Source organism: Aulostomus chinensis, chromosome 1 (genome assembly GCF_037954235.1).
Source record: "Aulostomus chinensis isolate RoL2024-O1b breed Wild chromosome 1, RoL_Achi_v1.0, whole genome shotgun sequence".
Taxonomy (NCBI): Eukaryota; Metazoa; Chordata; class Actinopteri; order Syngnathiformes; family Aulostomidae; genus Aulostomus; species Aulostomus chinensis.
The window spans coordinates 34,124,907-34,140,951 of NC_141320.1; the positions used below are offsets into that span (position 1 = coordinate 34,124,907).

A 16,045-nucleotide genomic window follows, 5' to 3' on the forward strand; every position below is an offset into this window, starting at 1 on the left:
CCACGCGTGGTGACGTCAACGTCGAGGACTTTGATTGGTTTGCTCAGAACGTCATTTCCGGTTCAGTCGCAGCACAAAAACACCGCCATTTTCAAAGTTTCTGTGGTGAAAGCTTCAAGAAAAAATGGACCAAGCCGAAGAAAGGATTATTCGCAGCACTACAAAGACTGACAAATGGCCAACAATTGTTGTCTGTGACCGGAAGAAAACCAAGGAATCCGACAAGAGCCCCGTAAACAATACAAAGACAAAGCCACACCCCCTAGCGGCTTGGCGGTGAATTGCAGAGCAACGCGTTCCCTCGACGCAGAATAAACCAGGCTTTGCAGTCGCACCTGTTTTACGCCCCCGTGCCAGATAAGGACCCCCATCGGGCTGTGCCACTCTGGAGGGAGCGGTCTCACAGTCAGCGGAACCATGCGGATCCGGGCCGGAGCTGTGGGAAGGAGCGCCAATTGTATCGGGTTGTTGTTTTCTGGACTGCAGCAGAACAGGAGCAGCCGGGACTGGAATGTAGAAGTAGGTTATCTTGAAGTTGACTCAGTTATGGTGAACGATATTGTGGTTCAACACTTTGATGAGCTTTAAGGCAAACATATTTCATCAGGAAACAACGCCGGAATTGGACGGATTTCAGCGGCACACAACAACGTATCCGATACACCTCATTGGAAACCTGGTGGTCTAAGACTAAGAAACACCAGTCACCATGAAGAAAGGAACTTTTAGCTGAGTACTCATGTTCTTTTCTGCAGGTTGAATGTCGCATTTGTTGGACAGAAGCGTCTCATCTCAACAAAAGCACCTCTTCAGTGCTGAGCCATGATGGGGCCAGGCATGAGAATGAAGTCCCAGATCCACCAGGATGAACTCAGGTATACAGCCACTCTCCAACTGACTCACAGTTGCTTCATGGAGAATTAATTCCTATTCATTTCTTCTCTCCTTCATCTTTAACCATCCAGCTTCCAGGAAGCAGATGCTGGATGAGGCTCTGCTGAATTTCATCCTGAAGGACTGCCAGCCCCTCAGCACTGTTGAGAGGGAAGGGTTCAGGGAACTGGTTCAGGTCCTTGAGCCTCATTTGTTTGCCAACCAGAAAGGTTTGTGTGGAAATGATCTAAAGCAGTAGTTGATATCTCCAGTTTATTTCATCTTTAATTTCAATGTATTGATTTACTCTGGGTGTCATTTTCAGACCATCAAACAAACGGTGGCCAAAAAGTACCAGGAGGAACGGGAAGGAGTGAAAAAGGAAGTCCAGCTGCCATGTGGACATCTGTGGACATGGAGGCTCCCTTGGCTCTGACCTGTCACTGCATTAGTGAGAATGAATGTGTTGGGAGTGCAAGACTTTCCACAAAGTCACCCTGCATCATTTTGAGGTTCCTAGCAACTCTCACCACATCACTGTAGCATCATTTCTTAGGTAAGTAGCAACTCTCATTACATCACTGCCACCTCATTTTGAGGATCGTAGCAACTCTCACTACATCACTGTAGCATCATTTCTTAGGTCAGTAGCAACTCCCATGACATCACTTTAGCATGATTTTGAAATTACTATCAACTCTCACCACATCACTGTAGCATCACTTCTTAGATTTGTAGCAACTCTCATTACATCACTTTAGCATCATTTTGAGATTAGTATCAACTCTCACTACATCACTGTCAGCATCATTTTGAGATTTGTGTCAACTCTCACTACATCATTGCCACCTCATTTTAAGGATCGTAGCAACTCTCACCACATCACTGTCGCATCATTTTGAGGATCGTAGCAACTCTCACTACATCACTGTCGCATCATTTTGAGGATAGTCGCAACTCTCGCGACATTACTGCAGCATCATTTTGAGATTCGTAGGAACTCTCATTACATCACTGTAGCATCATTTTGAGGTTCGTAGCAACTCTCTCCACATCACTGTCGCATCATTTCTCAGGTAAGTAGCAACTCTCATTACATCACTTTAGCATGATTTTGAAATTACTATCAACTCTCAGCACATGTCTGTAGCATAATTTCTTAGGTTTGTAGCAAATCTCATTACATCACTCTAGCATCATTTGGTCATTTGTAGCAACTCTCATTACATCACTGAAGCATCATTTGGACATTTGTAGCAACTCTCACTACATCACTGTCGCATCATTTTGAGATTCCTAGCAACTGTCATTACATCACTGTAGCATTATTTTGAGGTTCGTAGCAACTCTCACCACATCACTGTTGCATCATTTCTTAGGTAAGTAGCAACTCTCATTACATCACTGTAGCATCATTTTGAGATTCGTAGCAACTCTCACTACATCACTGTAGCATCATTTCTTCGGTTAGTAGCAACTCTCATTACATCACTGTTGAATCATTTTGAGGTTCGTAGCAACTCTCACCACATCACTGTAGCATCATTTCTTAGGTATGTAGCAACTTTCATTACATCACTTTAGCATGATTTTGAAATTACTATCAACTCTCACCACATGAATGTAGCATCATTTTGAGGATCGTAGCAACTCTCACTACATCAGTCGCATCATTTTGACATTTGTAGCAACTCTCAATTCATCACTGTAGCATCATTTCTTAGGTCAGTAGCAACTCCCATGACATCACTGTAGCATCATTTCTTAGGTAAGTCGCAACTCTCATGACATCACTTTAGCATGATTTTGAAATTACTATCAACTCTCACCACATCACTGTAGCATCATTTCTTAGGTAAGTAGCAACACTCATTACATCACTTTAGCGTGATTTTTAAATTACTATCAACTCTCACCACATCACTGTCGCATCATTTTCAGGTAATTAACAACTCTCACCACATCACTGGAGCATCATTTCTTTGGTTAGTAGCAATTCTTAAGACATCACTATAGCAGCGTTTTTGAGGTTTTTAGCCACTCTCACTACATCACTTTCAACATCATTTTGAGGTTAGTAGCAACTCTCACTACATCACTGTAATTTCATTATGAGCTTCATCGTAATTATCACATCACTGTCGCATCATTTTTAGGATAGTAGCAACTCTCACGTCATTACTGTAGCATCATTTTGAGATTCCTAGCAACTGTCATTACATCACTGTACCATCATTTTGAGGTTCGTAGCAACTCTCACCACATCACTGTAGCATCATTTCTTAGGTAAGTAGCAACTCTCATTACATCACTGTGGCATCATTTTGAGATTCGTAGCAACTCTCACTACATCACTGTAGCATCATTTCTTCGGTTAGTAGCAACTCTCATTACATCACTGTTGAATCATTTTGAGGTTCGTAGCAACTCTCACCACATCACTGTAGCATCATTTCTTAGGTATGTAGCAACTTTCATTACATCACTTTAGCATGATTTTGAAATTACTATCAACTCTCACCACATGAATGTAGCATCATTTTGAGGATCGTAGCAACTCTCACTACATCAGTCGCATCATTTTGACATTTGTAGCAACTCTCAATTCATCACTGTAGCATCATTTCTTAGGTCAGTAGCAACTCCCATGACATCACTGTAGCATCATTTCTGAGGGAAGTAGCAACTCTCATTACACCGCTTTAGCGTTATTTTGAAATTACTATCAACTCTCACCACATCACTGTAGCATCACTTCTTAGATTTGTCGCAACTCTCATTTCATCACTTTAGCATCATTTTGAGATTAGTATCAACTCTCACTACATCACTGTCAGCATCATTTTGAGATTTGTGTCAACTCTCACTACATCATTGCCACCTCATGTTGAGGATCGTAGCAACTCTCACCACATCACTGTCGCATCATTTTGAGGATCGTAGCAACTCTCAATACATCACTGTCGCATCATTTTGAGGATAGTCGCAACTCTCGCGACATTACTGCAGCATCATTTTGAGATTCATAGGAACTCTCATTACATCACTGTAGCATCATTTTGAGGTTCGTAGCAACTCTCACCACATCACTGTCGCATCATTTCTCAGGTAAGTAGCAACTCTCATTACATCACTTTAGCATGATTTTGAAATTACTATCAACTCTCAGCACATGTCTGTAGCATAATTTCTTAGGTTTGTAGCAAATCTCATTACATCACTCTAGCATCATTTGGTCATTTGTAGCAACTCTCATTACATCACTGTAGCATCATTTCTTAGGTTTGTAGCCACTCTCATTACATCACTTAAGCATCATTTGGACATTTGTAGCAACTCTCATTACATCACTGTCGCATCATTTTGAGGATAGTCGCAACTCTCACGACATTACTGGAGCATCATTTTGAGATTCCTAGCAACTGTCATTACATCACTGTACCATCATTTTGAGGTTCGTAGCAACTCTCACCACATCACTGTAGCATCATTTCTTAGGTAAGTAGCAACTCTCATTACATCACTGTAGCATCATTTTGCGGTTCGTAGCAACTCTCACGACACCACTTTAGCATTTTTTTGAAATTAGTATCAACTCTCACCACATCACTGTCGCATCACTTCTTAGGTTTGTCGCAACTCTCATTACATCACTGTCGCATCATTTCTTAGGTTAATAGCAACTCTCACCACATCACTGTAGCATCATTTTGAGGTTTGTAGCAACTCTCACTACATCACTGTAGCATCATTTCTTAGGTTAGTAGCATCTCCCATGACATCACTGTAGCATCATTTCTTCGGTTAGAAGCAACTCTCATGACATCACTTTAGCATGATTTTGAAATTACTATCAACTCTCACCACATCACTGTCAGTATAATTTCTTAGGTTAGTAGCAACTGTCATAACATCACTGTAGCATCATTTTGAGGATCGTAGCAACTCTCACTACATCACTGTCGCATCATTTTGAGGATAGTCGCAACTCTCACGACATTACTGTAGCATCATTTTAAGATTCGTGGCAACTCTCACCAAATCACTGCAGCATCATTTCTTAGGTAAGTAGCAACTCTCAATACATCACTCTAGAATCATTTTGAGATTCGGAGCAACTCTCATTACATCACTTTAGCATCATTTTGAGGTTCGTAGCAACTCTCACCACATCACTGTAACATCATTTCTCAGGTAAGTAGCAACTCTTATTACATCACTTTAGCATCATTTTGAGGATCGTAGCAACTCTCACGACATCACTTTAGCGTGATTTTGAAATTACTATCAACTCTCACTACATCACTGTTGCATCACTTTGACATTTGTAGCAACTCTCATTATATAACTGTAGCATCATTTCTTAGGTTAGTAGCAACTCCCATGACATCACTGCAGCATCATTTTGAGGTTTGTAGCAACTCTCACGACATTACTGGAAGTATCAGTTTGAGGTTCGTAGCAACTCTCACCACATCACTGTAGCATCATTTGTTTGGTTAGAAGCAACTCTCATGACATCGCTTTAGCATGATTTTGAAATTACTATCAACTGTCACCACAACACTGTCAGCATAATTTCTTAGGTTAGTAGCAACTGTCATAACATCACTGTAGCATCATTTTGAGATTCGTAGCAACTCTCACCACATCACTGTAGCATCATTTCTTAGGTAAGTAGCAACTCTCATTACATCACTTCAGCGTGATTTTGAAATTACTATCAACTCTCACCACATCACTGTAGCATTAAATTGAGGTTAGTAGCAACTCTAACTACATGACTGTCAGCATCACTTTGAGGTTATTCGAAACTTTCACTCCTTTGTTGTCAGCATCATTTTTAGTTCATTAGCAATTCTTACTACATCAGTGTCGCATCATTTTGAGATCATTAGCAATTCTTCCGACATCACTTTCGCATTATTTTGATGTTCGTCGCAACTCTTACTACACTATTTTTGCATTATTTAAAGGTTCGTAGCAACTCTCACTACATTACTGTTAGCATCATCTTGAGTTCATTAGCAATTCTTCCGACATCACTGTCGCAATATTTTGAGGTTCGTAGCAACTTGTACTACATTACTGTTGCATTATTTTGGGATTAGTTGCAACTCTTAGTACATGACTGTCAGCATCACTTTGAGGTTATTGGAAACGTTCACTCCATTACTGTTAGCATCATTTTGAGATCATTACCAATTCTTCTGACATCACTGTCGCATCATTTTGAGATCTTTAGCAATTCTTCCGACATCACTGTCGCATTATTTTGAGGTTCGTAGCAACTCTTACTACATTACTGTCGCATTATTTTGAGGGTCGTAGCAACATTTACTACATGACTGTAAGCATCACGTTGAGGTTATTCGAAAGTTTCACTCCATTACTGTTAGCATCATTTTGAGTTCATTAGCAATTCTTACTAAATCACTGTCGCATCATTTTGAGATCTTTAGCAATTCTTCCGACATCACTGTCGCAATATTTTGAGGTTCGTAGCAACTTTTACTACATTACTGTCACATTATTTTTAGGTTCGTAGCAACTCTTACTACATTACTGTCAGCATCACTTTTAGGTTATTCGAAACACTTACTACATTACTTTAAGCATCACTGAGTTGATTAGCAACTATCACTACATTACTGTTAGCTTCATCTTGAGTTCATTACCAATTCTTCCGACATCACTGTCGCAATATTTTGAGGTTCGTAGCAACTTTTACTACATTACTGTCGCATTATTTTGAGGTTCGTAGCAACACTTACTACATGACTGTCAGCATCACTTTGAGGTTATTCGAAAGTTTCACTCCATTACTGTTAGCATCATTTTGAGTTCATTAGCAATTCTTACTAAATCACTGTCGCATCACTTTGAGATCATTAGCAATTCTTCTGACATCACTGTCACATTATTTTGAGGTCCGTAGCAACTCTTACTACATGACTGTCAGAATCACTTTAAGGTTATTCGAAACACTTACTACATTGCTGTAAGCATCACTGACTTGATTAGCAAGGACCACTACATTACTGTTAGCATCATTTTAAGTTCATTAGCAATTCTTCCGACATCACTGTCGCAATATTTTGAGGTTCGTAGCAACTTTTACTACATTACTGTCGCATTATTTTGACGTTCGTAGCAACTCTTAGTACATGACTGTCAGCATCACTTTGAGGTTATTAGCAACTATCACTACATTACTCTTAGCATCATTTTGAGTTCATTAGCAATTCTTCCGACATCACTGTCGCATTATTTTGAGGTTCGTAGCAACACTTACTACATGACTGTCAGCAATACTTTGAGGTTTTTTGAAACTTTCACTCCATTACTGTTAGCATCATTTTGAGTTCATTAGCAATTCTTACTCCATCACTGTCACATCATTTTGAGATGATTAGCAATTCTTCCGACATCACTGTAGCATTATTTTGAGGTTTTTAGCAACTTTTACTACATCACTGTCGCATTATTTTGAGGTTCGTATTAACTCTTACTACATGACTGTCAGCATCACTTTGAGTTTATTGAAACTTTCACCACATTACTGTTAGCATCATTTTGAGTTCATTAGCAATTCTTACTCCATCACTGTCACATTATTTTGAGGTCCGGAGCAACTCTTACTACATGACTGTCAGCATCACTTTGAGGTTATTTGAAACCTTCACGACATTACTGTTAGCATCATTCTGAGTTTAATAGCAATTCTTCCGACATCACTGTCGCATTATTTTGAGGTTCGTAGCAACTTTCTCTGCATTACTGTTGCATTATTTTAAGGTTCGTAGCAACTCTTACTACATGACTGTCAGCATCACTTTGAGGTTATTTGAAACTTTCACTCCATTACTGTTAGCATCATTTTGAGTTCATTAGCAGTTCTTCCGACATCACTGTCGCATCATTTTGAGATCATTAGCAATTCTTCCGACATCACTGTCGCATTATTTTGAGGTTCGTAGCAACTCTTACTACTTGACTGTGATCATCACTTTGAGGTTATTTGAAACATTCACTCCATTACTGTTAGCATCATTTTGAGTTCAGTAGCAATTCTTACTACATCACTGTCGCATCATTTTGAGATCATTAGCAATTCGTCCGACATCACTGTCGCATCATTTTGAGGTTAGTAGCAACTCTTACTACATTACTGTAAGCATCACTGAGTTTATTAGCAACTACCACTACATTACTGTTAGCATCATTTTGATGTTATCAGCAACTCTTACTACATTACTGTCAGCATCATTTTTAGGTTACTTGCAACTCTAACCACATGACTGTCAGCATCACTTTGAGGTGATTGAAACTTTCACTACATTACTGTTAGCATCATTTTGAATTCATTAGCAATTCTTCCGACATCACTGTCGCATCATTTTGAGGTTATTAGCAACTCTTAATACATTACTGTCAGCCTCATTTTTAGGTTACTCGCAACTTTCACTACATTACTGTTAGCATCATTTTGAGTTTGTTAGCAATTCTTCTGACATCACTGTCGCATCATTTTGAGATCATGAGCAATTCTTCCGACATCACTTTCACAATATTTTGAGGTTCGTAGCAACTCTTACTATATTATTCTCTCATTATTTTAAGGTTCGTAGCAACTCTTACTACATGACTGTCAGCATCACTTTGAGGTTGTTCGAAACACTTACTACATTACTGTAACATCACTGACTTGATTAGCAAGTACAACTACATTACTGTTAGCATCATTTTAAGTTCATTAGCAATTCTTCCGACATCACTGTAGCAATATTTTGAGATTCGTAGCAACTTTTACTACATGACTGTCAGCATCACTTTGAGGTTATTCGAAACGTTCACTCCATTACTGTTAGCATCATTTTGAGATCATTACCAATTCTTCCGACATCACTGTTGCATCATTTTGAGATCTTTAGCAATTCTTCTGACATCACTGTCGTATTATTTTGAGGTTCGTAGCAACTCTTCCTAACGACTGTCACCATCACTTTGAGGTTATTCGAAACACCTACTACATTACTGTAAGCATCACTGAGTTGATTAGCAACTATCACTACATGACTGTTAGCATCATTTTTAGTTCATTAGCAATTCTTCTGACATCACTGTCGAAATATTTTGAGGTTCGTAGCGACTTTTACTACATTACTGTCGAATTATATTGAGGTCCGTAGCAACTCTTACTACATGACTGTCAGCATCACTTTGAGGTTATTCGAAACACTTACTACATTACTGTAAGCATCACTGAGTTGATTAGCAACTATCACTCCATTACTGTTAGCATCATTTTGAGTTCATTAGCAATTCTTACTAAGTCACTGTCGCATCATTTTGAGATCATTAGCAATTCTTCTGACATCACTGTCACATTATTTTGAGGTTCGTAGCAACTCTTACTACATTATTGTTGCATTATTTTAAGGTTCGTAGCAACTCTTCCTAATGACTGTCAGCATCACTTTGAGGTTATTCGAAACACTTACTACATTACTGTAAGCATCACTGAGTTTCTTAGCAACTATCACTACATTACTGTTAGCATCATTTTGAGTTCATTAGCAATTCTTCCGACATCACTGTCGCAATATTTTGAGGTTCGTAGCAACTTTTACTACATTACTGTCGCATTATTTTGAGGTTCGTAGCAACACTTACTACATGACTGTCAGCATCACTTTGAGGTTATTCGAAAGTTTCACTCCATTACTGTTAGCATCATCTTGAGTTCATTAGCAATTCTTCCGACATCACTGTCGCAATATTTTGAGGTTCGTAGCAACTTTTACTACATTACTGTTAGCATCATTTTGAGTTCATTAGCAATTCTTACCACATCACTGTCGCATCATTTTAAGATCTTTAGCGATTCTTCTGACATCACTGTCGCATTATTTTGAGGTTCGTAGCAACTCTTATTACATGACTGTCAGCATCACTTTGAGGTTATTCGAAACACTTACTACTTTACTGTAAGCATCACTGAGTTGATTAGCAACTATCACTACATTACTGTTAGCATCATTTTGAGTTCATTAGCAATTATTCTGACATCACTGTCGCATCATTTTGAGTTCATTAGCAATTCTTCCGACATCACTGTCGCAATATTTTGATGTTCATAGCAACTCTTACTACATTATTGTTGCATTATTTTAAGGTTCGTAGCAACTCTTCCTACATGACTGTCACCATCACTTTGAGGTTATTCGAAACACTTACTACATTACTGTAAGCATCACTGAGTTGATTAGCAACTACCACTACATTACTGTTAGTATCATTTTACCTTCATTAGCAATTCTTCCGACATCACTGTCGCAATATTTTGAGGTTCGTAGTGACTTTTACTACATTACTGTCGCATTATATTGAGGTTCGTAGCAACTCTGACTACATGACTCTCAGCATCACTTTGACTTTATTAGCAACTATCACTACATTACTGTTAGCATCATTTTGAGTTCCTGAGCAATTCTCACGACATCACTGTAGCATTAAATTGAGTTCATTCGCAACTCTTACTAAATGACTGTCAGCATCACTTTGAGGTTGTTCGAAAGTCTTCCTACATTACTCTAAGCATCACTGAGTTGATTAGCAACTATCACTACATTACTGTTAGCATCATTTTGAGTTCATTAGCAATTCTTACTACATCACTGTCGCATCATTTTGAGATCATTTGCAATTCTTCCGACATCACTGTCGCAATATTTTGAGGTTCGTAGCAACTCTTACTACATTACTGTCAGCATCACTTTGAGTTTATTAGCAACTATCACTACATTACTGTTAGCATCCTTTTGAGTTTTTGAGCAATTCTCACGACATCACTGTAGCATTAAATTGAGTTCATTAGCAACTCTTACTACATGACTGTAAGCATCACTTTGAGGTTATTCGAAAGTTTCACTCCATTACTGTTAGCATCATCTTGAGTTCATTAGCAATTCTTCCGACATCACTGTCGCAATATTTTGAGGTTTGTTGCAACTTTTACTACATTACTGTCGCATTATTTTGAGGTTCGTAGCAACTCTTACGACATGACTGTCAGCATCACTTTGAGGTTATTTGAAACATTCACTCCATTACTGTTAGCATCATTTTGAGATCATTACCAATTCTTCTGACATCACTGTCGCATCATTTTGAGATCTTTAGCAATTCTTCCGACATCACTGTCGCATTATTTTGAGGTTCGTAGCAACTCTTACTACATGACTGTCACAATCACTTTGAGGTTGTTCGAAACACTTACTACATTACTGTAAGCATCACTGACTTGATTAGCAACGACCACTACATTACTGTTAGCATCATTTTAAGTTCATTAGCAATTCTTCCGACATCACTGTCGCAATATTTTGAGGTTCATACCAACTCTTAGTACATGACTGTCAGCATCACTTTGAGGTTATTAGCAACTATCACTACATTACTGTCACATCATTTTGAGATCATTAGCAATTCTTCCGACATCACTGTTGCAATATTTTTAGGTTCGTAGCAACACTTACTACATGACTGTCAGCATCACTTTGAGGTTATTCGAAACTTTCACTACGTTACTGTTAGCATAATTTTGAGATCATTAGCAATTCTTCTGACATCACTGTCGCATTATTTTGAGGTTCGTAGCAACTTTCATTGCATTACTGTTGCATTATTGAAAGGTTCGTAGCAACAATAACCATATGACTGTCGGCAATACTTTGAGGTTTTTTGAAACTTTCACTACATTACTGTTTGCATCATTTTGAGTTCATTAGCAATTCTTACTCCATCACTGTCACATCATTTTGAGATGATTAGCAATTCTTCCGACATCACTGTAGCATTATTTTGAGGTTTTTAGCAACTTTAACTACATCACTGTCGCATTATTTTGAGGTTTGTATTAACTCTTACTACATGACTGTCAGCATCACTTTGAGTTTATTGAAACTTTCACCACATTACTGTTAGCATCATTTTGAGTTCATTAGCAATTCTTACTCCATCACTGTCGCATCATTTTGACATCATTAGCAATTCTTCCGACATCACTGTCGCATTATTTTGAGGGTCGGAGAAACTCTTACTACATGACTGTCAGCATCACTTTGAGGTTATTTGAAACTTTCACTCCATTACTGTTCGCATCATTTTGAGTTCATTAGCAATTCTTACTACATCACTGTCGCATCATTTTGAGATCATTAGCAATTCTTCCGACATCACTGTCGCATCATTTTGAGGTTAGTAGCAACTCTTACTACATTACTGTAAGCATCACTGAGTTTATGAGCAACTACCACTACGTTACTGTTAGCATCATTTTTAGGTTATTAGCAACTCTTACTACATTACTGTCAGCATCATTTTTAGGTTACTTGCAACTCTAACCACATGAATGTCAGCATCACTTTGAGGTTATTGAAACTTTCACTACATTACTGTTAGCATCATTTTGAGTTTATTAGCAATTCTTCCGACATCACTGTCGCATCATTTTGAGGTTATTAGCAACTCTTAATACATTACTGTCAGCCTCATTTTTAGGTTATTCGCAACTTTCACTACATTACTGTTAGCATCATTTTGAGTTTTTTAGCAATTCTTGCGACATCACTGTCGCATCATTTTGAGATCTTTTGCAATTCTTCCGACATCACTGTCGCATTATTTTGAGGTTCGTAGCAACTCTTCCTAATGACTGTCACCATCACTTTGAGGTAATTCGAAACACCTACTACATTACTGTAAGCATCACTGAGTTGATTAGCAACTATCACTACATTACTGTTAGCATCATTTTGAGTTCATTAGCAATTCTTCCGACATCACTGTCGCAATATTTTGAGGTTCGTAGCAACTTTTACTACATTACTGTCGCATTATTTTGAGGGTCGTAGCAACACTTACTACATGACTGTAAGCATCACGTTGAGGTTATTCGAAAGTTTCACTCCATTACTGTTAGCATCATTTTGAGTTCATTAGCAATTCTTACTAAATCACTGTCGCATCACTTTGAGATCATTAGCAATTCTTCTGACATCACTGTCACATTATTTTGAGGTCCGTAGCAACTCTTACTACATGACTGTCAGAATCACTTTAAGGTTATTCGAAACACTTACTACATTACTGTAAGCATCACTGAGTTGATTAGCAACTATCACTTCATTACTGTTAGCATCATCTTGAGTTCATTACCAATTCTTCCGACATCACTGTCGCAATATTTTGAGGTTCGTAGCAACTTTTACTACATTACTGTCGCAATATTTTGAGGTTCGTAGCAACTTTTACTACATTACTGTCGCATTATTTTGAGGTTCGTAGCAACTCTTATTACATGACTGTCAGCATCACTTTGAGGTTATTCGAAACACTTACTACTTTACTGTAAGCATCACTGAGTTGATTAGCAACTATCACTACATTACTGTTAGCATCATTTTGAGTTCATTAGCAATTCTTTCGACATCACTGTCGCAATATTTTGAGGTTCGTAGCAACTTTTACGACATTACTGTCGCATTATTTTGAGGTTCGTAGCAACTCTTACTACATGACTGTCAGCATCACTTTGAGGTTATTCGAAAGTTTCACTCCATTACTGTTAGCATCATTTTGAGTTCATTAGCAATTCTTCCTACATCACTGTCGCATCATTTTGAGTTCATTAGCAATTCTTCCGACATCACTGTCGCAATATTTTGAGGTTCGTAGCAACTCTTACTACATTATTGTTGCATTATTTTAAGGTTCGTAGCAACTCTTACTACATTATTGTCAGCATCAATTTGAGTTTATTAGCAACTATCACTACATTACTGTTAGCATCATCTTGAGTTCATTAGCAATTCTTCCGACATCACTGTCGCAATATTTTGAGGTTCGTAGCAACTTTTACTACATTACTGTCGCATTTTTTTTGAGATTCGTAGCAACTCTTAGTACATGACTGTCAGCATCACTTTGAGGTTATTCGAAACGTTCACTCCATTACTGTTAGCATCATTTTGAGATCATTACCAATTCTTCTGACATCACTGTCGCATCATTTTGAGATCTTTAGCAATTCTTCCGACATCACTGTCGCATTATTTTGAGGTTCGTAGCAACTCTTACTACATTACTGTCGCATTATTTTGAGGGTCGTAGCAACACTTACTACATGACTGTAAGCATCACGTTGAGGTTATTCGAAAGTTTCACTCCATTACTGTTAGCATCATTTTGAGTTCATTAGCAATTCTTACTAAATCACTGTCGCATCATTTTGAGATCTTTCGCAATTCTTCCGACATCACTGTCGCAATATTTTGAGGTTCGTAGCAACTTTTACTACATTACTGTCGCATTATTTTTAGGTTCGTAGCAACTCTTAGTACATGACTGTCAGCATCACTTTGAGGTTATTCGAAACACTTACTACATTACTGTAAGCATCACTGAGTTGATTAGCAACTATCACTACATCACTGTTAGCATCATCTTGAGTTCATTACCAATTCTTCTGACATCACTGTCGCAATATTTTGAGGTTCGTAGCAACTTTTACCACATTACTGTCGCATTATTTTGAGGGTCATAGCAACACTTACTACATGACTGTAAGCATCACGTTGAGGTTATTCGAAAGTTTCACTCCATTACTGTTAGCATCATTTTGAGTTCATTCGCAATTCTTACTAAATCACTGTCGCATCACTTTGAGATCATTAGCAATTCTTCTGACATCACTGTCACATTATTTTGAGGTTCGTAGCAACTCTTACTACATTTTTGTTGCATTATTTTAAGGTTCGTAGCAACTTTTACTACATGACTGTCAGCATCACTTTGAGTTTATTTGAAACGTTCACTCCATTACTGTTAGCATCATTTTGAGTTCATGAGCAATTCTTACTAAATCACTGTCGCATCATTTTGAGATCTTTCGCAATTCTTCTGACATCACTGTCGTATTATTTTGAGGTTCGTAGCAACTCTTCCTAATGACTGTCACCATCACTTTGAGGTTATTCGAAACACCTCCTACATTACTGTAAGCATCACTGAGTTGATTAGCAACTATCACTACATTACTGTTAGCATCATCTTGAGTTCATTAGCAATTCTTCCGACATCACTGTCGCAATATTTTGAGGTTCGTAGTAACTTTTACTACATTACTTTCGCATTATTTTGAGGTTTGTAGCAACACTTACTACATGACTGTCAGCATCACTTTGAGGTTATTCGAAAGTTTCACTCCATTACTGTTAGCATCATTTTGAGTTCATGAGCAATTCTTTCTAAATCACTGTCGCATCATTTTGAGATCTTTAGCAATTCTTCTGACATCACTGTCGCATTATTTTGAGGTTCGTAGCAACTCGCATCACTTTGAGGTTATTCGAAACACTTACTACATCACTGTCAGCATCACTTTGAGTTTATTAGCAACTATCACTACATTACTGTTAGCATCATTTTGAGTTCATGAGCAATTCTCACGACATTACTGTCGCATTATTTTGAGGTTCATTAGCAACTCTTACTACATTATTGTTGCATTATTTTGAGGTTCGTAGCAACTCTTACTACATTACTGTCAGCATCACTTTGAGTTTATTAGCAACTATCACTACATTACTGTTCGCATTATTTTGAGTTCATGAGCAATTCTCACGACATCACTGTAGCATTGAATTGAGTTCATTAGCAACTCTTACTAAATGACTGTCAGCATCACTTTGAGGTCTTTCGAAACTCTTCCTACATTACTGGAAGCATCACTGAGTTGATTAGCAACTATCACTACATTACTGTTAGCATCATTTTGAGTTCATTAGCAATTCTTACGACATCACTGTCACATCATTTTGAGATCATTTGCAATTCTTACTGCATCACTGTCGCAATATTTTGAGGTTCGTAGCAACTCTTACTACATTACTGTTGCATTATTTTAAGGTTCGTAGCAACTATTACTACATTACTGTCAGCATCACTTTGAGTTTATTAGCAACTATCACTACATTACTGTTAGCATCATTTTGAGTTTTTGAGCAATTCTCACGACATCACTGGAGCATTAAATTGAGTTCATTAGCAACTCTTACTACATGACTTAAAGCATCACTTTGAGGTTATTCGAAAGTTTCACTCCATT

At 37.9% G+C, this 16,045-nt stretch overlaps 1 protein-coding gene across 1 annotated transcript in view; it reads right to left on the minus strand.

The window, feature by feature from the left end:
• The window catches only part of LOC147271392 (uncharacterized), a 73,836-nt gene that overhangs the window by 25,529 nt on the left and 32,262 nt on the right, over nt 1-16,045 (minus strand). The window lies entirely within an intron of this gene.